Consider the following 27,672-nt stretch of genomic DNA (forward strand, 5'->3'; position numbering starts at 1 on the left):
ATCCTGCCAAACTTGTCTAAAATATTTGAAAAACTAATCAACAAGCAGCTTTACTCTTATCTAGCCAAACTCAATATGCTTAGCTCTTGTCAATATGGCTTCAGACCAAAAAAAAACACTAACGATGCACTTATTTGTATGATTAATTTGATACATGCAGCTCTTGATAAAAATGAGTTCCCTGTTGGGTTATTTGTGGACCTGCGTAAAGCCTTTGACACTGTTAACCACCAAAACCTTCTTCTTAAATTACAACATTATGGAGTCAGAGGACACTCCCTACAATACCTCAAATCTTACCTTACTGACAGGCTCCAATATGTTTCTGTGAATAATACAATTTCTCCCACCCTACCCATCAACATTGGTGTTCCTCAGGGCAGCATACTTGGCCCTCCCCTCTTTCTCATCTACATTAATGACCTCCCAAATGCCTCCCAACACCTCAAACCAGTTTTATTTGCTGACGACACAACCTTCATTTACTCCAGTCCTGACTCCCTTGCTCTAAATGTCACAGTGAATACTGAGCTAAATAAAGTCCATCGCTGGCTAACTGCCAACAAACTCACCCTCAATATTGACAAAACTTTCTATATTTTATTGGGCAATAAATCCTCAAATCAAATAAATCTCAGGATTAACAATACCCAAATTTGTAACAAAGTAGATGGCAAATTCCTTGGCGTTCTCATTGACCACAAGCTGAATTTCCAGGGACACATTCTAAAGATATCAAAAAAGTTTCAAAAACTGTTGGCATTCTTTCTAAGATCAGATATTATGTACCCCGCCCTGCCCTGGTGACTCTCTATTACTCCCTTATCTATCCATATCTCAACTATGGTATTTGTGCTTGGGGCTCTACTACCCAAAATCATTTACGTCCTCTAATTACTCAACACAAAGCTGCTATTAGGACAATATCCAACTCTGGCCCCAGACATCACTCGGTACCCCTACTCAAATCTCTGAATATGTTAGATATTAAGTCAGTGCATATTCTCTCATGTGTATTATACATATATGTACTGTATACATATATGTACTTCTTATATGTACTGTCAATCTGCAGTATGGTGTCTATTAATCTTGTTTAAATTACCAATCAAGCTGTCAATGTAATCAATCAGAGCTTTAATATACCAATGTGCTTTAATATACTTACTAATCTCTCTCATCTCATTTTTTTTCTTGCAATGTATTTGTTATCATTTTATTAATTCTGATAGAATTTACCTACTTAAAATTCTCTGTTAGATTAAGGACCTGCCCGAAACGCAGCGCGTACTGGTGGCTTTACAAGCATGCAATTACTCTACCATGCTATGTATTCTCTCAAACCCAATGTACCTTCTTGTATATAAATAAATAAATAAATAAATAAATAAATAAATAAATAAATAAATAAATAAATAAATAAATAAATAAATAAATATAGAAAACGCTGAACTGTAATGTCAGTCCTGACCTTAAAAGCTTCCTAGAAGGTTGTATCAGAACCCATGAGCATCACACCAGAAATAAATACAGTTTTGATATTCCAAGAGTACGACTTAGTCAAAGTAGAAATGCTCTACAAATCAAGGGACCCAGAATGTGGAATGACCTTCCCAACCATGTTAAAGACTGTACCTCTCTCAACCAGTTTAAGATAAAAACTAAGTACCACCTAATTAATTGAATGTAACTTACCTCACCCCCAAATGTCAACCCATGTCTTCTATTTTAAACAATACTGTTTGTTGACCAAATTGTATTTTTGCTTTTTTTCTGCCATGTTTCCCCCCCCTTTTTCATTTTTTGCTGATTTTTTTCTCAACACAATTTATACTTTAATCTCAATTAGTTTTAGTCTTAGTGTTTTTCCTGCCCGAAACGCTTTGCGTATTAGTGGCTATGTACTAGCTTTATCTATACATTCATCAACTTTTGTATTTCACCTTGTATGTATGTACTTTACCTGAATAAATATTTGTATTGTAGTGGGTGGGTGGGTGCATGTGTTTACAGTCTCGCGCAACGTTACAGCCATCCTGTAGTGCAGGGAATACTTACCACAGCTGCTGATAACGGCTTTGAGGGAGAAGCCGGACCGGCCCCACGCCATAGAGCTTGGCGGTGTTCCCCTCGCAACCACTCATAAGCTTGTTGTGAGGTCGTCGCCACTCAGTTCACCCCCGGAAGGGACGTAGCCCAATGCAGGACTATTATGTATTACCGATAAGACCTACCATTAATGTATGATGACTTACTGTAAATATGTAGCTCTTGTAATAGCACTTTCTCTGTAACTAGCTAACATTGTAACTATAAGGTGTGAAGGATAGAAGAAATTGTTTATGTAATAATCTAAGATGAGGTCTGATAAAGACCTTTTGTGCCCTCTGTAATGCTTTTGCGCTACCGCTCACAGGATGAGTATGGGGTGCACAATAAACTAGCCGCCTTCGGCGGCAACAATCAAATCCAATGCAGGGCGAGAGACCCACGCGCCGTTCCTGACAGGTCCACCCAAACGGTGGACGAAACCCGAATGTAGAGGCACGAAGGCCGAAGCCCGAATAAAGAAGGCACGTAGGCCGACGAGACGAAGCCCAAGAGATGCAGGTAGGCCTGCATCTACGCTTTGGAAGACGAGGACTGCACGGTTTGAACACGCGCGATGAGTGAGTGGGGCCCCAGGAGCTGTTTGTTGTTTTAGATTCAGCTACTTGAAACAAAAAGTTTCAAGTAGCACGGGCTATGGTGAGCCCGTAGTGGACTTCCCTGGCACAGGAGCGGGCTGTAACTTGTAGCAAAGTGGAGCTTGGCGCATTGCCTAAAGTACCCGTCCTGCCGGGCCCCAGCCGCTTTAAAGTGGAATTCAAAAGCCTAGCGCCTAACTAGCGCTTGATTTCCACCCTTCGCCACCAAAAAAACTCGCAAAAAAACTTCGACACATCACAGCCATATCTAACTCGGACGACAAACAGATTCAGAACCAGAGCGACAATGTACAGAATAGGAATGTGCTCAACACAGGAACACTCTCTCAACCCCCTCCTCCAGAAACAACGTCAAATTGTTACACAAATGACAGAAGCCTAGTAAATAAATTTGACTTGTGCGTTACTGAGACAGAAAATCCCGACATCATTGGCATGAGTGAAACATGGGCACGAGAGGACACAATAGAAGGGGAACTCCATCTCCCGGGACGCCACCCACCTTTCAGAAAGGACAGAACAACAAGGGCAGGTGGTGTAATGCTTTATGTGAAAGAGGACCTGGATGTAACCAACAATGAGGAACTGAACACCAGGGGATCCTCAGAGTCAGTATGGTCTAACATACTGGCTCAAGATGGTAGCAAAATGACTGTGGAATAAATGACAATGAAAAAATAAATGTAAAATTGCATGTAAAAATAAATGTAAAATTGCATGTAAAAATAAATGTAAAATTCTATGCATGCATTAAATCCAGAACTAGCACATTCGCAAAATAACATTGTTTACGTTATAAATTTTTCGTTTTCTTAGAGCATATTTAGCAAACAACACTCTCTATGAATTATTAGGGAGAAAGTTAAGCTTATGTTCTTTTCTGATAATAACCAAAAAGAATGTTCCCAGAGGTATCACGGGGGTGTAGCTCAAATGGTAGAGCGCTCGCTTAGCATGTGAGAGGTACGGGGATCGATACCCCGCATCTCCAGTCCTTTTTATTAATAATAATAATTTATTTAGGAAAAGTACATACATAGTTGCAGAGTTACAGTACAAACATTCTGTTTGATTTAAAGATAGAGGTAGTACATACAATACCTAAAGCCACTAGTACGCACATAGCGTTTCGGGCTAAGGTGAGGTGGGGAAAAAACACTTAGACTAAAACTTAATAGTAATTGAGCTTAAAGTATAAATTGCGTTGAAAGAAAAAAATAATAAAAGATAAAAAAAGGGGGAACATGGTAGAAAATAGCTAATATACAAGTTGGTCAACAAACAGCATTTCGTTTTTTTCAAATAGTAAGACAAGGGTTGACATTTAGAAGTAAGGTAGGTTACATGGAGTTACTTTACATGGAGATTACTCAATGTGGATTAGAGATGGAGTTACTTACATGGAGATTAAACAATCCATGGCTCACAAGTGGCATTCTCAACTCAATCAACAAGAAACATGAATATGAAAAGAAACTTAGGATTGGCCTAGTTTCAAAGGAAGTAGCTAAAAGGTACTCATCAATGCTTACCAGTATCATAAGAAAGGCAAAACTTTCATATTATGTGAATAGATTCAATGAAGCAAAAGGCAACATGAAAAGCACTTGGAAAACTATCTCTAGTATCCTAGGAACTAAACAACACTCACGTAACCAAATAAAACTTTATAAGGATGGGTATACACCGTCAACTGATTTAGAAATGGGAAATGAATTTAATAGTTTCTTTTCATCGGTTGGTGCTAACCTTGCCAGTAAAATCCCACAGACTCAGACACATATTAACACATATCTCTCAGGCAGCTATCCAAACTCTCTTCTCCTTTCACCAATCAGCCCGGCAGATGTTGTGTCCATCATACACTCTCTAAAAACCAAGGCAGGGAACACCAGTGAAATTCCGTCCATTGTGTACAAGAGCGCCTCCCATGCCCTTGCCCCACCCATAGCACTACTGTTCAACAAATCTATAGAGTGTCACACCTTCCCTGATATCCTCAAAAAAGCAAGAGTAACGCCAGTTCATAAAGGAGGCAATCCGGCGGACATAAACAATTATAGACCAATATCAAACCTATCCTTTCTATCAAAAATATTTGAAAAAATTATTTACAAACAGCTCTATTCCTACCTCGTAAAATTCGACATACTCAGCCCCTGCCAGTTTGGCTTCCGGTCCCAAAAGAGCACCAACGATGCAATCATTAGTCTCCTTGACATTATCTACTCAGCCCTTGACAAAAATGAGTTTCCGATTGGACTCTTCATTGACCTAAGAAAAGCCTTTGATACTGTTAATCACAACTACCTCTTACATAAACTCCAGCATTATGGAATCCGAGGCCTTGCCCTTGACTACATCCGATCCTATCTTAGTGACAGACACCAATATGTAACCATCAATGATACAACTTCTTCCACTCTACCAATTACCGTTGGAGTGCCACAGGGCAGCATCTTAGGACCTCTTCTATTTCTTATATATATAAACGATCTGCCAAATGTCTCTAATATTCTCAAACCTATATTGTTTGCTGACGATACTACCCTTATCTATTCAGACCTCAACCCACATACACTAAATAATGTTGTGAATAATGAATTAAAATAAGTCCACTTATGGATGTCAACGAACAAACTAACATTAAACATAAAAAAGACTTACTACATCTTATTTGGAAGCAAATCATCAAATGCAATTCAGCTACAGATAGATAACATTAACATCAGTAATAAAGATGATGGCAAGTTTCTTGGCCTATTCCTAGACAAGAGACTCAACTTCAGCACCCACATTCAACACATAACTAAGAAAGTCTCTAAGACAGTTGGTATACTCTCTAAAATCAGATATTATGTTCCTACCTCTGCTCTCCTCTCACTATATTATGCACTAATCTACCCCTATCTTAATTATGGTATCTGTGCATGGGGGTCTACCACTGCAAACCACCTTAAGCCCATCATCACACAGCAAAAATCTGCTATCAGAATAATAACTAACTCTGCTTTCAGACAACACTCAGCTCCCTTGTTTAAATCCCTAAACTTGCTAAATATTAACTCCCTCCACACATTCTCTTGTGTCAACTACATTTACAAAACCCTGTTCTTAAATGCAAACCATGCTCTGAAACTCTCCCTGGACAGATGTAATAGGACCCATTATCACCACACCAGAAATAAATATCTCTTTGATACCCCCAGGGTCAAACTTAATCTGTGTAAACACTATGCAAATTAAGGGACCTAGTCTATGGAACTCACTCCCTAGTGAATTGAAAAGCTGTCAAACTTTTGCGTCATTCAAAAGCAAAACCAAAAAGTACCTAATTTCATCTTCGAAGTTTCCTACACTGAGCTTTAAATTTGCTCTGTACCTAGTGTTACCCCAATCTCCCAACCTTTTTGTACTTAACCCAAACAACCTTATCATTGTGTTCATTGCTGTCTTCTTTTATGTGCTAGCCATATGCTGTATTGTGCCTACTAATTTTTGTTAAGCTACCATTCACGCTGTCATTGCAATCAATCTGAGCTACCTATGTGCTTTATATACCTACAATTTTCTCTCATCTTTTATTTTTTTTCTTGCCATGTAACTGTTATCATTTTTTTTTATAAATTTTGCAAGTATTTACATACTTAAAATTTTCTTAGATTAAGGACCTGCCCGAAACACTGTGCGTACTAGTGGCTTTACAAGATTGTAATTACTATACTATGAATCTTCACAATCCCAATGTACCTTCTTGTATATATATATATATATATATATATATATATATATATATATATATATATATATATATATATATATATATATATATATATATATATACATATATATATATATATATATATATATATATATATATATATATATATATATATATATATATATATATATATATATATATATATATATATATATATATATATATATAGAGACATATGTCGTACCTAGTAGCCAGAACGCACTTCTCAGCCTACTATGCAAGGCCCGATTTGCCTAATAAGCCAAGTTTTCATGAATTAATGTTTTTTCGACTACCTAACCTACCTAACCTAACCTAACCTAACCTAACGTTTTCGGCTACCTAACCTAACCTAACCTATAAAGATAGGTTAGGTTAGGTTAGGTAGGGTTGGTTAGGTTCGGTCATATATCTAAGTTAATTTTAACTCCAATAAAAAAAAATTGACCTCATACATAATGAAATGGGTAGCTTTATCATTTCATAAGAAAAAAATTAGGGAAAATATATTAATTCAGGAAAACTTGGCTTATTAGGCAAATCGGGCCTTGCATAGTAGGCCGAGAAGTGCATTCTGGCTACTAGGTACGACATATATATATATATATATATATATATATATATATATATATATATATATATATATATATATATATATATATATATATATATATATATCATAACTTTATTATTTTATGGATTATCATATCTATCATCATATCAGGACTATTTAACATCATAAATGGGTTCGAGATAGACCTCAAGTACAGGTTCTAAATTAAGCAACTGACATATGTGGAGAGCTAGTGTCATAATTGATATGTTTGTCCTACACACCCCCCCCCCCCCCCCCCCCCATCCAGTGGGCAGCGGTGGATAGGTTACAATCACTTAGTTACTACCGTCAGTTATAAATAAATAAATAAATATAAATATGTTTATTCAAGTAAGGTACATACATACAAGTGATGTTACATTAATGGATCAATATATAGATAGAGCTAGTACATACAATGCCTAAAGCCACTATTACGCAATGCGTTTCGGGCAAGAAAAACATTAATATCTAGAACTTATTTATTTATTTATTTATTTATTTATTTATTTATTTATTTATTTATTTATGCATATACAAGAATGTACATAAGGAATGTGAGGATACAAATATGGTAATTACAGTCTTGTAAAGCCACTAGCACGCGCAGCGTTTCGGGCAGGTCCTTAATCTAAGAACATTTTAAGGAGGTAAATACTTGCAAAATTTATAGACAAAAAATGATAACAGATTACATGGAATGAAAAAAAAAGATGAGAGAAAATTATAGGTACAGTATATTAAAGCACATAGGTAGCTATGATTGATTGCAATGACAGCTTAAAATGGTAGTTGACAACAAATTGGTAGGCACAATACAGCAGAAACAATATAAGATTGATTGCAATGACAGCTTGAATGGTAGTTGACAAAAATTGGTAGTCACAATACAGCATATGGCTAGCACATAAAAGAAGACAGCAATGAACACAATGATAAGGTTGTTTGATATTACATAAAAATTAGGAGATTGGGTAACACTAGGTACAGAGCAAATTTAAAGCTCAGTGTAGGAAACTAAATAGATGAAGTTAGGTACTTTTTGGTTTTGCTTTTAAATAAGGCAAAAGTTTTACAGTTTTTCAATTCACTAGGGAGTGAGTTCCATAGACTAGGTCCCTTAATTTGCATAGAGTGTTTACACAGATTAAGTTTGACCCTGGGGATATCAAAGAGATATTTATTTCTGGTGTGGTGATAATGGGTCCTATTACATCTGTCCAGGGAGAGTTTCAGAGCATGGTTTGCATTTAAGAACAGGGTTTTGTAAATGTAGTTGACACAAGAGAATGTGTGGAGGGAGTTAATATTTAGCAAGTTTAGGGATTTAAACAAGGGAGCTGAGTGTTGTCTGAAAGCAGAGTTAGTTATTATTCTGATAGCAGATTTTTGCTGTGTGATGATGGGCTTAAGGTGGTTTGCAGTGGTAGACCCCCATGCACAGATACCATAATTAAGATAGGGGTAGATTAGTGCATAATATAGTGAGAGGAGAGCAGAGTTAGGAACATAATATCTGATTTTGGAGAGTATACCAACTGTCTTAGAGACTTTCTTAGTTATGTGTTGAATGTGGGTGCTGAAGTTGAGTCTCTTGTCTAGGAATAGGCCAAGAAACTTGCCATCATTTTTATTACTGATGTTAATGTTGTCTATCTGTAGCTGAATTGCATTTGATGATTTGCTTCCAAATAAGATGCAGTAAGTCTTTTCGATGTTTAATGTTAGTTTGTTCGTTGACATCCATAAGTGGACTTTTTTTAATTCATTATTCACAACATTATTTAGTGTATGTGGGTTGAGGTTTGAGTAGATAAGGGTAGTATCGTCAGCAAACAATATAGGTTTGAGAATATTAGAGACATTAGGCAGATCGTTTATATATATAAGAAATAGAAGAGGTCCTAAGATGCTGCCCTGTGGCACTCCAACGGTAATTGGTAGAGTGGAAGAAGTTGTATCATTGATGGTTACATATTGGTGTCTGTCACTAAGATAGGATCGGATGTAGTCAAGGGCAAGGCCTCGGATTCCATAATGCTGGAGTTTAAGTAAGAGGTAGTTGTGATTAACAGTATCAAAGGCTTTTCTTAGGTCAATGAAGAGTCCAATCGGAAACTCATTTTTGTCAAGGGCTGAGTAGATAATGTCAAGGAGACTAATGATTGCATCATTGGTACTCTTTTGGGACCGGAAGCCAAACTGGCAGGGGCTGAGTATGTCGAATTTTACGAGGTAGGAATAGAGCTGTTTGTAAATAATTTTTTCAAATATTTTTGATAGAATGGGTAAATTTGATATTGGTCTATAATTGTTTATGTCCGCCGGATTGCCTCCTTTATGGACTGGCGTTACTCTTGCTTTTTTGAGGATATCAGGGAAGGTGTGATACTCTATAGATTTGTTGAACAGTAGTGCTATGGGTGGGGCAAGGGCATGGGAGGCTCTCTTGTACACAATGGACGGAATTTCACTGGTGTTCCCTGCCTTGGTTTTTAGAGAATGTATGATGGACACAACATCTGCCGGGCTGATTGGTGAAAGGAGAAGAGAGTTTGGATAGCTGCCTGAGAGATATGTGTTGATATGTGTCTGAGTCTGTGGGATTTTACTGGCAAGATTAGCACCAACCGATGAAAAGAAACTATTAAATTCATTTGCCATTTCTAAGTCAGTTGACGGTATACCCCCATCCTTGTAGAGTTTTATTTGGTTATGTGAGTGTTGTTTAGTTCCTAGGATACTAGAGATAGTTTTCCAAGTGCTTTTCATGTTGCCTTTTGCTTCATTGAATCTATTCACATAATATGCAAGTTTTGCCTTTCTTATGATACTGGTAAGCATTGATGAGTACCTTTTAGCTACTTCCTTTGAAACTAGGCCAATCCTAACTTTCTTTTCATATTCATGTTTCTTGTTGATTGAGTTGAGAATGCCACTTGTGAGCCATGGATTGTTTAATCTTTTGTCAGTTACTTGCTTGGTAAGAAGGGGACAATGAATGTTGTAGAGGCTTAGAGTTTTGGAAATGAAGAGGTTAGCTAATGAATTTATATCATGGGTATTATTGAATTCAGAATCCCAGTTAATATTGTAAAGTGCCTCTGTAAGATTGTCTAAAGCTGATTCACTGTGTAGCCTAAATGAAAGTTTCTTGCTTTTTGGTGGTGTTATGTCCATGTTCGCTATGAGAAAGGTAGGATAGTGGTCAGTTGTTCTGTCGTAGATTATACCAGATACAAGGGGAGCTGTTATGTTTGTCCATATGTGGTCCAAGGTAGTGGCTGATGTTTGAGTGACTCGGGTAGGTTTGGTGATAGTGGGGATTAGCATACAGGAGTTCATGCTGTTAAGGAAATAGTCAACTTGAGAGCAGTTTTGTTGACCCAGGTCAATATTAAAGTCTCCTCCCAGAATGATGTGGTTTTTGTTGAGATTGTTGTTTATAATAAGATTCCTTAGGTTGTCTGAGAAAGAAGCTATGTTAGTATTAGGAAATCTATAGATGGCTCCAATAGTCAAAGAGGATTTAAGGGATTTAATTGTAAACTGAGCAAAAGTATATTCACAGTAGTCATCTCTGTCACTAATAACACTGTTGCAGATAAATGTATCTCGGTAATATATAGCTGTGCCACCACCTTTTTTATTAGGCCTACAGTTATGAATGGCTTTATAACCAGCTAAGTTGTAGAGTTGGGTATAGTCTTTATTTAGCCAAGTTTCTGTTAAAATAATGAACGATAGGTTAGTACCTAGTGCTGTGAGTAGTGCATTTAAATCGTCAAAATGTTTACCAAGTGATCTAACATTTTGGTTATAAACTGATAGATAGGTGCTATTTTGGAGTTTGTTTTTAGCCTGGTGTGCTGTGAAATACTTGCAATAATGATGATCAATGTGCTGGTTGGTATAGATATGAGACAGAAGATTTTGATCAGGATCAATATCAGTGTGCATAGGATGCAGAGGGATCACGATACAAGATACACGATAAAGCAAAACACAAGAATACGAGCAAATACAATAAATAGTAACAATTTAGAAGTAAAATAAAGATCCAATAGATAGCCAGGGAGGACACAGAAGTTACATAAAATAAAAAAAAACAAAAAATCAGTAGAGACTGACAATATAAATGTAAAATAAAAAATAATAAGAAAAATAATAATCATAAAAAAATGATCTTGAAGATAATTAGCTTAGTAATGGTTAATTAACAGGGTAATAAAAAGCCCTAGGTTTAGTGACAAGGTGATTAACTAAGAACAAATAATTAAGAGTATAAAACAGGCAAAGATGACAAACAAAAAATAAAGTAAAAATTAAAATAAAAATAAAAATAAACACCTTTGGAAAGGAAAGGCAGAGCTTAAGTACACTTTGGTTGTATGTGAGACTACAAATTATGTTCTGGTTATTCAGCTGATATCCCACAGTCATCCAGGAAAGAAGTGAGGTGTGCTTCAGTGGTTATGACATAAGTTTTTCCAGAGTCAGTCTTCCTAGCTATTATTTTACCATCGCGCACAAAACAATGTTTAATAGCAGTGGATCTATTGCAAATTCCACGTAGTTTATATAAGAGATTTTGTCTGAATCTGGTAAGACATTCGTTCACATAAACCTTGGATTTCATAGCGACTGCAGTAGTGATAAGGTCTGACTTGCGGGAGCAGCTATCTAACTTCACCCTAATCTTTCTTTCTGTTTCTAAACTTAATACTAATTGAGCATAAGGAATAAAATGTGTTGGGAACAAATACAAATAAAGATAAAAAAAGGGGGGAACATGACTGAAAAGCAGCACAAATACAATAGGTTGACAAACAGTGTTGATTAAAAAAAATAACAGACGGGTTGACAACAGAGGGGTAAGGTAGGTTACAGGGAATTTATTAGGTAGTGTTTAGTTTTTATCTTAAACTGGTTGAGAGAGGTACTGAAGTTTGCCAACAAGAATGTAAAACTTCAAGTCTCTGTACTCTCATGAACCCAATGTACCTTCTTGTATATAAATGAGATAAGATAAGATAAGATAAAATGAAATAAAATAAAATACAAATTAAATACAGAACTCGCACGTTTGCAAACTAGCATAGTTTACGCTATAAATTTTGCGTTTTCTTAGAACATAATTAGTAAACAACATTTTCTATGAACCATTAGGGAGAAAGTATTTTCTTTTCTGAGAGTAAACAAGAAAAACAAGAAGATTGTTCCCGTAAGTATCACGGGGGTGTTAATTTAGTTTAGTTCATTTATTATGCACCCCATACCCATCTTGTGGGCAGAAGTTGAAAGGCTTACACAGGTACATAATGGCTCAGGGACTGAACTACACAATTCAATTAGCTAAGCAGGTACACAGATTGTCACGGGGGTGTAGCTCAAATGGTAGAGCGCTCGCTTAGCATGTGAGAGGTACGGGGATCGATACCCCGCATCTCCAGTACACTTTTGTTAATGGTTCGACTTCGTCATGTGTTCACAATTAAAGGTATGAGTATAATAAATACCAGGTAAATAAAACTTGGTTAATAAATATTATTTTGGTGCAAAGAAAATATCTTTAAACAATCAGCAATCATAAAATAGGAATAATAGAGTTGACAAATTAACAGTAAAATTGGTAGAGTTGGCCATTTAGGACTGGGGCTCAAGTTAAGTTCAAGTATGTTTATTGAGACAAGAAAAAATACATCTCAAAGGGATAGAGTAGCTTAGGCTATTTCTTCTCCCCCCCCCCCCTCTATTTCAAGTCCCTCAAGGGGCGCACAAATTCAGTGAGTACAAATACACAAATCACGATACAAGAATCACATTTAACATTTCAGGTTAATATAGTACTAAGAGTATAATAGTATACATCCCCCGCTCTAGTTTTTAACCCATTAACGTTTCAAGATAATATCCTTACTCTACTTTCATCCATGATTAATAATAAAACTACCTTTGCCCTGTCCGTCACATTCCATGAGATACGAGAGTTTCTCAGACAGACTCTCCCAACACTAACATTTTTGCTTTCTCATTACTTGCACAACAGCTACTAACATCAAAGGTAATAATATTCAAATCTATTTTTTTTAATTCTGTATACCGTTTTACTTTAATCTTTATTTCAACATATCACTACAGAAGGTTGAACACCGCTAACACTACTAGAAAGTTCATTTTCCTGACTATCCTCTATCATCAATACGTCATGTTCTTCCTTACTTTCTTCTTCGCACGTTTCACTTACTATTTCACGTCCTGTTTGACTTTCCATTTCACGTCCTGTTTCACCACCATCTTCACCCCGTTTACCCGCCATAGCTAATTTTTCTAATGCCTCAATCCTCTTGTCTAGTTTTTTTAGATATTCCAATATTTGAGTACCAACCTCAGAGTTCACTATATTGTCCTGAACCTTGTTTCCACAAGGTTTAATTTTTTCAGCTGCATTTCCTACTTTCCCTAAGACTCACCTTAAGTGTCTCCGTTCCTTTCTCCCACACATTGTTCATAAGCGCTGTCGTTGGCTTTCAGCTGTTTCCTCCATGTTCCTGCTGCACAATCCTTCCTTCCTTCGAGGATACATCTATCCTACTTATAGGACCAGTCCTGAAGTCTCTCAGATGAGGCTTCATGGGGCATAGATAGTAACCAGCATTGTGGCTTCCTCGACAATTGCAACAAGATGAGACGATTTTTTCATCGTTTTTAATCTTGACTCTACACTCTCGAGAGTCGTGTTTTTTACCACAGTACCGACACCTGGGGTCAAACTGGCATTTCCAAGCCATATGTCCCCAACGAGAACATTTCATGCATAATATGGGCTCCTCAATGTATTTTGCAACTTTCCTGTAGCCTAGTTCTTGCACAAAAATTCTTTCTGGAGCTTCACCTTTACCAAGGCAACAACCTGGCTTTGTTTTTCACCACGAACACTGTTCCTCCTTGCCCAGACAACACTATCATTGTTGAGAAGACGATAATCAAGATCCAAATAAGTTGGATACTTAAAAACTATGACCTTGTTGTGCATCACACTTTTTTCCGGAATAACCATCACAATATTCTCAAACCCATCCTTCGTTAGGTGTTCCACGGCCTCTTCCGTCCCAACTGTTATGTATGGCCGGTGAAGACCCTCCTTGAATAGTGGTTCGTATTAAAACAACTCCTTAGCTTAATGAACCGTCCACTCCAGCTTTTGATGAAAGTTCAGTTGACACGCTGTAGGGAACAACAGCCTCTTCCTTCCATTAGTCTGCATCTCCCGCGTCCTGCTGAGCATGGCTTCATTTTTGGTCTCTTTGTTATTTCATCTTCACTGTCACCGCTTAAGCTCTTTCAAACGGCTCTGGCTGAGGCCAGGGAACGTATGGTGGAGCTGAGGCAGACAGACTGGGAAACTTTTGTCAGTGGTCTCAATTCTCACACGCCACTAAGTTGGACATGGAAGGATATCAACAAGATCTAAGGGGAAAATGCTGCAGAAATCGCGCACCCTAATCCTCTGCACAGAGCAAATGAGCTTGTTGATGTTTGGGCCACGACCTCCAGCTTTGACAGTCTTCCTCTACCCTCACAGAACGAATTAAATAATAGATATACTGATAGAGCAAGGATCCTTGACTTCATGCTTCATCAAGAAGATGACTGTGACATGCTTTTACTGAATACGAACTAGACTCTGCTCTACATAAAGGCAAAGCTACATCACCCGGGGAGGATGGAGTTACTTACGGCATACTGCGTATGCTTCTGCTAGTTCCAGGGGAATCCCTTGCTTCAATTGTATAATATGAGCTATGCAACTGGGGAGCTTCCAAAGTCATGGACCAACAGTCTTATTATTCCCATTCTTAAACCAAACCAGCCGAGTGCTTTTCGCCCAATCTCCCTCACTAGTTGTCTCTGTAAGTGTCTTGAGAGGATGGTTCTCAACCGTCTCCTTTACAGAATTAGTAACATGTTGTCTCCCCAGATATATGGCTTTACGCATGGAAAGAGTGTATATCACTGTATTACCACATTCCTCACCCTGCATACTGATAGGTCATACACCACTTTCCTAGATCTTAAGTCAGCCTTTGACATTGCTAACCCACACGTCATTCTGAGTGAACTTGCTAAAATGAATGTTGGTGGATGGCTTTTACGGTGGATAAGAGGCTATCTATCCAACAGGAAGTCATCTGTACTGTTCCAAGGGCATAGGAGTGTAACGAGAGATTTTGAACTTGGCACTCCACAGGGAGGTGTCTTCAGTCCTACTCTGTTCAATGTGTTAATCAATGCACTTTTAAATATACTGATTCACACCAATGGGTATACCAACACCCAAAATGTTCTGAACTCTGTATTGCACACATGTCAGGAACTATGCTTGGTCATCTCAGTAGAGAAAACAAAGATCCTGAACCGACGCCCACCCAGACGGCGTGGGGCCGTTCCCAAAATGCAGTTGCATGATGGCTCTCTGCTCGACTATGTAACCAGATACAATAACCTTGGTCTTGAAGTTCCACTGTACCGCAATGTTGTAGCCAGACTGGGTCGCCAATGTAGAGAGAGGCTCCGTGCTCTCAAGGCTGTGGCAGGCTACCATCCAAGCTATGGTGCAAATGTGAGAATTGTCAAAATGATGTATCTCTCATATATTAAGTCTCTGATTGATTATGCTGCACCCATGCTTGCCCTAGTGCCTGAGAGAATGCTTGGAGGGCTGGAAAAGATGCAAAACGAAGCCATGAGGATTATCCTCGGATGCCCCCGTACAACTAAATTACTAAACATGAAGGAACTGAATATTTCATGTGTAAGAGATCGTATCACTGAAATTAATGCTTTAATTGGTATCAAGATGCTTAGGCTAACCCACCCTAACCCCTGCACTGAAGCCCTCCAAGCCTTCTTCCTTGAAGATCAGCATCCCTCCAAATGGATTGCCGTAACTGCCAATGTGCTCAGAATGTATAACTTTCATCACCCCTACCAAGGGAGACAACAACAACATTTTCCTGCCCCATGGGAGATCACTCCTTTCCAAATTACTGTCCCCCCTTTCCCACCCAAGAAGCTGATTAAAGAACAGTCCTTGCTTCGACAAGAAGCAAAGTACAATGCCTTAAGCCAAATTGATGCTTTAGTCAGAGAGCGCTCCCTTTCCCAGATTATTTACACTGATGGATCCTTGCACCAGTCCCATGGTGCAGCTGGAAGTGCAGTTGTTGTGACAGGGAGAGATGGTTCCTTCTCCCATGAGTGTGGAGCAAGACTAAGTAACTGGGCCTCCACTCTTCAAACAGAATTGGTTGCCATAATCCTTGCACTCGAGCGCGTATATGAATCCAAAGTTGACACGCTAATTGTAAGTGACTCCTTGTCATCCTTGACTGCCCTCAGCTCCCCAAGGCATAACTGTGACGTGCTTATCTCTGAAGCTAGACACAGATATATTGAAAAAATCAATGATGGAGTCAGAGTCTGTCTCCTGTGGATTCCTTCCCATATTGGTCTCCGAATGCATGATAGAACTGATGAGCTAGCCAAGACTTTTGCTCGTAAAGAGGGAATTGATTACCAACTTGGACTGCCCTTGAGCAGCCTGAGGGCAGTAATATCCCAGGAACATCAACTAAATTTCGGAGACTTGAGGCAAAGTGAAATTCACACCAGTTACTCCATCTATCATCATTCTATTATGCATGAAGAACCGCACGTCTATGGGCCATCCAATAACGTTAGCAGACTTCTAGATGTTACCACTGCTAGGCTTAGGCTCGGCTACAAGTACCTCTGGGAATTTGTAACATCTGCTGATGTAGATTTGACCAAATGTAAACTCTGTCAGCAGAACTATTCGCATACTTTGCGTCATTATATAATGGAATGTGAAAAAATAGCGGAATTCAGAGATAACACCATCAATAGTGTCCAAGAAATGTGTAAGTACTTCATTCATAATGATGTGCTGCCCGAAATGTTAGCGAAGTATCCAAAATTTGCTTACTGTAGGTAATGCATGCACATGACTGTAAAGCTGCCGCCCAGTTGGGTGGGTGTGGAGCACATGACTGCAAAGCTGCCGCCCAGTTGGGTGGGTGTGGAGCACATGACTGTAAAGCTGCCGCCCAGTTGGGTGGGTGTGGAGCACATGACTGTAAAGCTGCCGCCCAGTTGGGTGGGTGTGGAGCACATGACTGTAAAGCTGCCGCCCAGTTGGGTGGGTGTGGAGCACATGACTGTAAAGCTGCCGCCCAGTTGGGTGGGTGTTCAGCACATGACTGTAAAGCTGGCGCCCAGTTGGGTGGGTGTGGAGCACATGACTGTAAAGCTGCCGCCCAGTTGGGTGGGTGTTCAGCACATGACTGTAAAGCTGCCGCCCAGTTGGGTGGGTGTGGAGCACATGACTGTAAAGCTGCCGCCCAGTTGGGTGGGTGTGGAGCACATGACTGTAAAGCTGCCGCCCAGTTGGGTGGGTGTGCAGCACATGACTGTAAAGCTGCCGCCCAGTTGGGTGGGTGTGCAGCACATGACTGTAAAGCTGCCGCCCAGTTGGGTGGGTGTGGAGCACATGACTGTAAAGCTGCCGCCCAGTTGGGTGGGTGTGCAGCAAGACTAGTAACTGTGTGACTCACTATAGATGTAAAGTGCCTCGTATAGTGACTGTCATGAGTTGATCACTTGTGACACAAAGATTATTGATGTGTGTATTTGTGTGGGTGATTAGATATGTATGTGTATGTATATATGTATACGTATATATATATATATATATATATATATATATATATATATATATATATATATATATATATATATATATATATATATATATATATATATATATATATATATATATGTACGTGTATGTATGAAAGTGTGTACATGTGCCTACAACATTAATAATTTTGTAACTAGCGTCAAAAATTATTTGCTTAGCTAAACGAACTAGAGGAATCAGTTCCTGAACCGATTATATATGTGCCTCTGTAATCCCTTTACACCACCGCTCATGGGATTACCTGAGAAAGATCTTTCATACTGTTAACCATAACTACCTCTTACTTAAACTCCGCCATTATGGAATCCGTGGCCTTGCCCTGAGTGTTTTATTGTTGCCGCTGGAGGCGGCTAGTTTATTGTGCACCCCATACTCATCCTGTGAGCGGCAGCGCAAAAAGCATTACAGAGGGCACAAAAGGTCTTTATCAGACCTCATCTTAGATTATTACATAAACAATCTCTTCTATCCTTCACACCTTATAGATACAATGTCAGCTAGTTACAGAGAAAGTGCTATTACAAGAGCTACATATTTACAGTAAGTCATTATACATTAATGGTAGGTCTTATCGCTAACAAAATAAAATAAAATAAAATAAAATGTTTATTTAGGTAAGGTACATACATATAATAAATTTTTACAAAGATTGGTTGACTTATAGGTAGAGCTAGTACATACAATGCCTAAAGCCACTATTACGCAAAGCGTTTCGGGCATGATAAACTTAAATGACAAGCTTAATACTAATTGAGCATAATGAGTAGAATGAAAACAAGAAATGAAAACATAGATGAAAAAGCAGCACAAATACAATTATGTCGACAAACAGCGCTCTTTAAAGAAAAAACAGACATTGGTTGACAATAGAAGGGTAAGGTAGGTTACAGGGAATTTATTAGGTATAGCTTCGCTTTTAACTTAAACTGGTTGAGAGAGGTACAGTCTTTAACATGGTTGGGAAGGTCATTCCACATTCTGGGCCCCTTGATTTGTAGAGCATTTCTAGTTTGATTAAGTCGTACTCTAGGAATATCAAAACTGTATTTATTTCTGGTGTGGTGCTCATGGGTTCTGTTACAACCTTCTATGAAGCTTTTGAGATCAGGATTGGCATTATAGTTTAGCGTTTTATATATGTATAATACACATGAGAGAATGTGCAGTGACATTAATGTCTAACATATTCAGAGATTTGAGTAGGGGTACCGAGTGATGTCTGGGGCCAGAATTGGATATTGTCCTAATAGCAGCTTTGTGTTGAGTAATTAGAGGACGTAAGTGATTTTGGGTAGTAGAGCCCCAAGCACAAATACCATAGTTGAGATATGGATAGATAAGGGAGTAATAGAGAGTCACCAGGGCAGGGCGTGGTACATAATATCTGATCTTAGAAAGAATGCCCACAGTTTTTGAAACTTTTTTTGATATGTTAGAATATGTCCCTGGAAATTCAGCTTGTGGTCAATGAGAACTGCCAAGGAATTTGCCATCTAATTTGTTACAAATTTGGGTATTGTTTATTTTGAGATTTATTTGATTAGAGTATTTATTGCCAAACAGAATATAGAAAGTTTTGTCAATGTTAAGGGTGAGTTTGTTGGCAGTTAGCCACAGATGGACTTTATTTAGCTCAGTATTTACTGTGGCATTTAGAGCAAGGGGATCAGGACTGGAGTAAATGAAGGTTGTGTCGTCAGCAAATAGAATTGGTTTGAGGTGTTGGGAGGCATTTGGAAGGTCATTAATGTAGATGAGAAAGAGGAGAGGGCCAAGTATGCTGCCCTGGGGAACACCAATGTTGATGGGTAGGGTGGGAGAAATTGTATTATTCACAGAAACATATTGGAGCCTGTCAGTAAGGTAGGATTTGAGGGTATTGTAGGGAGTGTCCTCTGACTCCATAATGATGTAATTTAAGAAGAAGGTTTTGGTGGTTGACAGTATCAAAAGCTTTACGCAGGTCCACAAATAACCCAACAGGGAACTCATTTTTATCAAGAGCTGTATGAATCGAGTTAAGCATACTAATAAGTGCATCGTTAGTGCTTTTTTTTGGTCTGAAGCCATATTGGCAAGGGCTAAGTATATTGAGTTTGGCTAGATATGAGTAAAGCTGCTTATAGATTAGTTTTTCAAAAATTTTTGGCAAGTTTGGCAGGATAGATATAGGTCTGTAGTTGTTAACATCTGTGAGATCACCACATTTGTGGACAGGCGTTACTCTCGCTTTTTTTAGAATATCTGGAAAGGTTTGGAGTTCAAGTGACTTGTTGAAGAGCAAAGCAATAGCAGGGGCTAAAGATCTGGAGGCTTTTTTGTAAATTAAAGTTGGTATCTCCTCAAGGGCACCAGACTTGGTTTTAAGGGAAAGGATTATCTCATTGACGTCAGTGGAATTAATAGGCTTTAGGTACAGAGACTGTGGATAGTTACCTGTAAGATAGTTCTTAATGTCAGTACTGGAAGATGGAATATCATTAGCAAGGGATGAACCAATGGAAGAGAAGAACCTATTGAACTCAATAGCAGAATCAGAGGCTGAAAGCTGACCATCGTTATTAGACAGGAGAGTCGGTTTGTTATTTAAAGACTTCTTTGATCCCAATATTTGTGAAATTGTTCTCCAAGTTTGTTTAATGTTGCTCTTTATTTGGGTAAATTTATCTTCGTAGTATTTAGTTTCGGCTCGTCTAATTATCTTAGATAGCAATAATGAGTAATTCTTTGAGAATTCTTTGGAGACAATTCCTAACCTATAATTCTTCTCAAGGTCATGTTTTTTTTTAGATTTAGATTTAGATTTTTTTTAGATTTTTTTAGATTTTTTTAGATTTAAGTATTCCCTTTGTAAGCCATGGATTGTTAAGCCTTTTGGTTGTGACTTGTTTTGTAAGCATAGGACAGTGGGTATTATAAAGGCTAAGAGTTTTTTGAAGAAAAGATTGCACTGCTAGGTTGATGTCTTCTATGTTACCTAACTCGGACTCCCAGTTGACATTATCAGCAGCAGTTATAAAATTGTCTATAGCAGTTTCATTGTGTAGTCTAAAACGTATCTCTCTTGACTCAAGAGGTGGTTTGCTAATGTTAGTTAAGAGAAATGTGGGGTAATGGTCTGTAGTGCTATCGGTGATTATACCTGAAGTAAGCGGAGAGGTTATGTTTGTCCAGATGTGATCTAGAGTCGTGGCAGTGCTATCAGTGATTCTAGTAGGTCTAGTGATTAAGGGTATGAGGAAGCAGGAATTCATACAGTTGAGGAAGCTAACAGCAGTAGGGTGTTCTGGCTCGCAGAGGTCAATATTAAAGTCCCCTGCGATAATTAGGTGGTTTTTGTTCAGTCTGTTATCAAGTATTAGATTTCTAAGGTTTGAGTTGAATTCGGACACATCAGTGTTAGGAATTCTATAAACTGCACCCACAGACAGGACAGCCTCGGCACCCTTGACTCTGAAGCTGGCGAAGATATACTCCCCATAGCAGTCTCTAGTTCTAATTTCTTTTAAGCATGTTAGTTCTTGGTGGTAGTAAAGAGCAGTGCCACCACCTCTCTGAAGTTGACGACAGTTGTGAATTGCTGAGTAGTTAGGCACGTTAAAGAGTTGAGTAGTATCCTCTTTCAACCATGTTTCAGTAAGTATAATAAAAGAGAATTTGTTGTCAATAGTTTCAATCAAGGCACTAACATCATCGAAGTGTTTACCTAGGGATCTAACGTTCAAATTGATTACAGAGATATTGTGATTGTGAGTTAATACATTGTTTACATCACGTGCTGCAAAATATCTGCAATTTAGATCATTAAAGTGATTATTGTCATAGATAGTGGATAAGAGGTTAAGTTCAGGGTCTATACTTGTCTGCATAAAAAAAGCTGATTGCAGGAAAAACAAGGAAAGAAAGGCAAATTACAAGGTAGAAATAAGCTATAAAATAGGGAAAAAAATGTACACAATACTGTACAAAACAAACACAAAAGGGGCTTACAGGGGAACAATGGAGTAAGGGAGTATGGCTAGGCTAGGCAACCTAGGCAATTAATGAGATTAAAGAAAAAACATGTAAACATGGACTATACAAAACACAAGATATAGAAATACAAAACAAAAATATAAACAAGACTAAGCAATACAAAAACAAATTGAGCAAAAAGGAAAAATGAGGTAGATTGCTTACAAGTACTCTCAGGTACACTGTAAGTAACAATTTGCAATTTGAGATGCAGGCAAAGCCAGGGGTACAATGGAGTAAGGGAGCATGGCGAGGCTAGGCAACCTAGGTAATAAATGGAATCAAAGAAAAGTTGAATAATAAGCATAGGCAAATTTAAGCTAATGATTATTAACTATAAATAGTTCAGTTATGACTGTATAATTAATAAGACCTGAAGAACTATTAATGCACTCAATTAAATAATTTCAGTAAATGACTAGTTAAGAGTAAGTTAAAAATTAAGTCAGAAAATGAACCAAGGAGACTTAGGATACCTAGCCCCACTAGTTGACAGGGGGTTAATTAAGTTAATTCACTGGGAGTGATAATGAGCTGAGACAGACCACATTGGGAGAGGAAAGTGTTGAGGTTTTCTTCTTTAGTAATAGTAAACATTTTGCCCTCTGCGGTTTTTCTCACCTTTATCAGTCCATCTCTAACGAAGCACTGATGAATCGCATCTGGGTTTTTTTGACGGATTTGACGCAGGCGGTAGAGGAGTTGCTGTCTGTTCCTAGTCAAGCACTCGTTGATGTATAATCCCTTCCGTTGGGATGCAGCTGTCCGGACTAGATGGGATTTCGTGAACTGGGAAGACAGCTTCAGACGAATTTTCCGTTGGTTTTGACCTGATGGATTCTTTTTGCCTACTCTGTAGGCAGCAATAACGTCAGTTTTGTTTAGAATGAGCTGCAATTTGTTTTTTAAGAGATCCTGAGCTATTTCGACACAATTTTCACCTTCATGTTCCACAGGTATATCTTGGGACGACACGATAACAGAGTCTAGCAGCTTTTGCTGGTCTTGTTCATCCTGGGAGACGGAACGTCTCCCTGGGAGACGGAACGAATCCTGGGAGACGGAACGAATACATAATAGTTTGGCCAATGGGGATATTACAGAGTCATAGGGGAGCTTCTGTTTATTATTAGTCCTCACAATACACTACTTGTTTCTGAATCTCATATGTCGTTCATCTACTGGAAGCGAAATATGGAAACAGTGCAAGGATTTCAGGTAATTTATCCATGGTAATAAGATAGGTTGCCATATCATACAGAGTGAGCTTAGATTTATCTCTAAAAGGCTCAATTTTACTACAATCCAAGATATAGTGTTCGAGTGTGTGTCCCTTTCTTTGTCCACACACTTTACACTTTACTTCATCTAGATCCCTATACAAGCCCAACTGCCAGAGATACTTGTAGCCAAGTCTTATACGAGCTGTGACAACATCTGTTAGTCTACTGACTTAAATTGTTACTTGCCCCATACACATATTTTACTTCACACATTTATTTATTTATTTATTTATTTATTTATTTATTTATTTATTTATTTATTTATTTATTTATATACAAGAGGGTACATTGGGTTAGAGAGAATACATAGCATAGTATTTACAATCTTGTAAAGCCACTAGTACGCGCAGCGTTTCGGGCAGGTCCTTAATCTAACAGATAATTTAAAGTAGGTCAATTCTAGCGGAATTAATAAAATGATAACAGATACATTGCAAGAAAAAAATGAGATGAGAGAGATTAGTAAGTATAGTAAAGCACATTGGTATATTAAAGCTCTGATTGATTACATTGACATCTTGATTGGTAATTTAAACAAGATTAATAGACACCATACAACAGATTTTTTTTTTTTTTGAGATATATACAAGAGTTGTTACATTCTTGTACAGCCACTAGTACGCGTAGCGTTTCGGGCAGGTCCCTGGAATACGATCCCCGCCGCGAAGAATCGTTTTTTCATCAAAGTACACATTTTACTGTTGCGTTAAATAGGGGCTTTGCGGATTTGCGCCCAGTAAATCCTCCCCGGCCAGGATACGAACCCATGACATAACGCTCGCCGAACGCCAGGCGAGTGTCTTACCACTACACCACGGAGACTGTTGACAGCACATATAAGAAGACAGCAATGATTGCAATGGTAAAGCTGTTCAGATTGGGTACATAAGAATTGGGAGATTGGGTAGGATACAGTGTAATTATAAAGCAAAAGGTAAAAAACTATGAAGATGAAATTAGGTACTTTTTAGTTTTGTTTTTGAATGACGCAAAAGTTGGACTGCTTTTCAATTCAATAGGGAGTGAGTTCCATAGACTGGGTCCCTTTATTTGCATAGAGTGTTTACACAGATTAAGTTTAACTCTGGGGATATCAAAGAGATATTTATTTCTGGTGTGGTGACAATGGGGCCTATTACATCTGTCCAGGGAGAGTTTCAGAGCAGGATTTCATAAACTACATCCGATCCTATGTTAGTGACAGACACCAATATCTTGAGGTTATCTTGAGATGATTTCGGGGCTTTTTAGTGTCCCCGCGGCCCGGTCCTCAACCAGGCCTCCACCCCCAGGAAGCAGCCCGTGACAGCTGACTAACTCCCAGGTACCTATTTACTGCTAGGTAACAGGGGCATTTAGGGTGAAAGAAACTTTGCCCATTTGTTTCTGCCTCGTGCGGGAATCGAACCCGCGCCACAGAATTACGAGTCCTGCGCGCTATATATAGCCATCAATGATATAACCTCTCCCACTCTACCATTAACCGTTGGAGTGCCACAGGGCAGCATTCTAGGACCACTCCTATTTCTTATATACATATTTCTTATATAAGTCTATATTATCTAACTAATATACTATTATTTTTACATAAATTTTACTTATATGTTTAAATGAGTTGTGATTTTTTTTCAACTAAAATCGTTTAGTTGTAAATTTTCCGAAATTTACAACCAAACGTTATATAATTATTAATTTAATATATATTTTCTCCTTCCCAGAATTCCCCCGCTTATTTTAAAATAAGCAGCGGCCATAGTTTGTAATTAATCCTAATGCAATGTCTGCCACTGTACGTAGCTCTGTGTTCTCATAGAGCCCCAGTCCTAAATGGCCAACTCTACCAATTTTACTGTTAATTTGTCAACTCTATTATTCCTATTTTATGATTGCTGATTGTTTAAAGATATTTTCTTTGCACCAAAATAATATTTATTAACCAAGTTTTATTTACCTGGTATTTATTATACTCATACCTTTAATTGTGAACACATGACGAAGTCGAACCATTAACAAAAGTGTACTGGAGATGCGGGGTATCGATCCCCGTACCTCTCACATGCTAAGCGAGCGCTCTACCATTTGAGCTACACCCCCGTGGCAATGTGTGTACCTGCTTAGCTAATTGAATTGTGTAGTTCAGTCCCTGAGCCATTATGTACCTTTGTAAGCCTTTCAACTTCCGCCCACAAGATGGGTATGGGGTGCATAATAAATGAACTAAACTAAATTAAGACCCCCGTGATACTTACGGGAACAATCTTCTTGTTTTTCTTGTTTACTCTCAGAAAAGAAAATACTTTCTCCCTAATGGTTCATAGAAAATGTTGTTTACTAATTATGTTCTAAGAAAACGCAAAATTTATAGCGTAAACTATGCTAGTTTGCAAACGAGTTTTTTTTTTTTTTTGAGATATATACAAGAGTTGTTACATTCTTGTACAGCCACTAGTACGCGCAGCGTTTCAGGCAAGTCCCTGGAATACGTCCCCCACGAAGAATGTTTTTTCAACCAAGTACACATTTTACTGTTGAGTTAAACAGAGGCTACATCTTTCCACTATATTATGCACTTATTTATCCCTATCTTACTTATGGTAACTGTGCTTGGGGTTCAACCTCTGCAAACCACCTCAAGCCCATCATCACCCAGCAAAAATCTGCTATTAGGACAATAATAAACTCTGCTTTCAGACAACACACAGCTCCCCTGTTTTAGTCCCTAAACATGCTAAACATAACTTAATAATAATAATAATAATAATTTTTATTTCTAATATAAATAATTTTAATATAATTTTAATATAATTTTAATATAATTTTTAATAATTTCTAATATAAATAATATAATAATTTTTTATTAAATTAATAATTTAATTTTTATTTTACTTCACTCCATACATTCTCTTGTGTCAATTACATTTATAAAAACCCTTTTCTTAAGTGCAAACCATGTTCTGAAACTCTCCCTGGACAGATGTAATAGGACCCATTATCACCACACCAGACATAAATATCTCTTAATAAAAAAATAAAAAATTAAATAAATGTTTATTTAGGTAAGGTACATACATACAAGAGATTTTACAAAGTTTGTTGGATTAATAGATAGAGCTAGTACATACAATGCCTAAAGACACTATTACGCAAAGCGTTTCGGGCAGGAAAAACATTAATGACTAAAGCTTAATAATTTATCTTGGGTATAAAGAATAAAATGTGTTGAGAACAAATAAAAATAGAGGTAAAAGAGGGGGGAACATGGCTGAAAAAGCAGCACAAATACAATTACAAATTATTACAGACAATTACATTCAAACAGCGTTGTTAAAAAAAAACAGACATGGGTTGACAACAGAGGGGTAAGGTAGGTTACAGGGAATTTATTAGGTAGTGCTTCGTTTTTATCTTAAACTGGTTGAAAGAGGTACAGTCTTTAACATGGTTGGGAAGGTCATTCCACATTCTGGGTCCCTTGATTTGTAGAGCATTTCAAGTTTGATTAAGTCGTACTCTAGGAATATCAAAACTGTATTTATTTCTGGTGTGGTGCTCATGGGTTCTGTTACAACCTTCAGTGAAGCTTTTGAGGTCAGGATTGGCATTACAGTTTAGCGTTTTATATATGTATAATACACATGAGAGAATGTGCAGTGACTTAATATCTAACATATTCACAGATTTGAGTAGGGGTACCGAGTGATGTCTGGGACTAGAGTTGGATATTGTCCTAATAGCAGCTTTGTGTTAGCTAAAGGTAACTGCGGAAGGCCTATTGGCCCATACGAGGCAGCTCCTATCTACATACAAAGATTAATCAGATGTCATTGGCCTGTTATGTTGAACAGTGTCTTCTGTGTTGGCATCGTTATGTTCTGGTCTTGTCCTTACTCTCATGGTGGGTAGAGTAAATAGTTCCGTGATTTGGGTGTTCATGGTAGGTTGTTCTATTCTTATGTGAATTGCTTCAAGAATTTGTAATCTTCTTGCATCTTGGGTTTTGTCTATTATACAGGTATTTTTGTTCAACATTTCTCTTGTTAGGGTGATGTCATGGGCTTGTCTCATGTGATTTCTAGGGGCACCGGATTGATGATGACATGTCAAACGCCTAGTCAGCTTGGTCGACGTCATACCTATGTACTTAGATTGAAGGTTACATCCTTCGTGGGGGCAAGTGTACATGTATACAACGCTTGACTGCTGTAGAGGGTTTTCCGTCAGCTTCGGGCTGTTTTTAATAAGGAGTTCGGAAGTCTTCTTGGTTTTATAGAATATGATCAGGTCTATTTTTTTTTTTTTTGAGATATATACAAGAGTTGTTACATTCTTGTACAGTCACTAGTACGCGTAGCGTTTCGGGCAGGTCCCTGGAATACGATTCCCTGCCGCGAAGAATCGTTTTTTCATCCAGGTACACATTTTACTGTTGCGTTAAACAGAGGCTACAGTTAAGGAATTGCGCCCAGTGAATCCTCCCCGGCCAGGATACGAACCCATGATATAGCATGATTTCTTATATATATATAAAC

The 27,672-nt window shown here is 38.0% G+C and overlaps 3 non-coding genes across 3 annotated transcripts; 2 read left to right on the forward strand and 1 right to left on the reverse strand.

The window, feature by feature from the left end:
• Nucleotides 1–3,626: 3,626 nt before the first annotated feature.
• TRNAA-AGC (transfer RNA alanine (anticodon AGC)) lies at nucleotides 3,627–3,699 on the forward strand. Its single transcript has one exon. It is a non-coding gene; the product is annotated as a tRNA-Ala (tRNA).
• Nucleotides 3,700–12,442: 8,743 nt separating this feature from the next.
• TRNAA-AGC (transfer RNA alanine (anticodon AGC)) lies at nucleotides 12,443–12,515 on the forward strand. The gene has a single exon. It is a non-coding gene; the product is annotated as a tRNA-Ala (tRNA).
• A 12,649-nt stretch (nucleotides 12,516–25,164) lies between these two features.
• TRNAA-AGC (transfer RNA alanine (anticodon AGC)) lies at nucleotides 25,165–25,237 on the reverse strand. The gene has a single exon. It is a non-coding gene; the product is annotated as a tRNA-Ala (tRNA).
• Nucleotides 25,238–27,672: the final 2,435 nt, after the last annotated feature.

This window comes from Procambarus clarkii, chromosome 24, assembly GCF_040958095.1.
Source record: "Procambarus clarkii isolate CNS0578487 chromosome 24, FALCON_Pclarkii_2.0, whole genome shotgun sequence".
NCBI classification, from domain to species: Eukaryota; Metazoa; Arthropoda; class Malacostraca; order Decapoda; family Cambaridae; genus Procambarus; species Procambarus clarkii.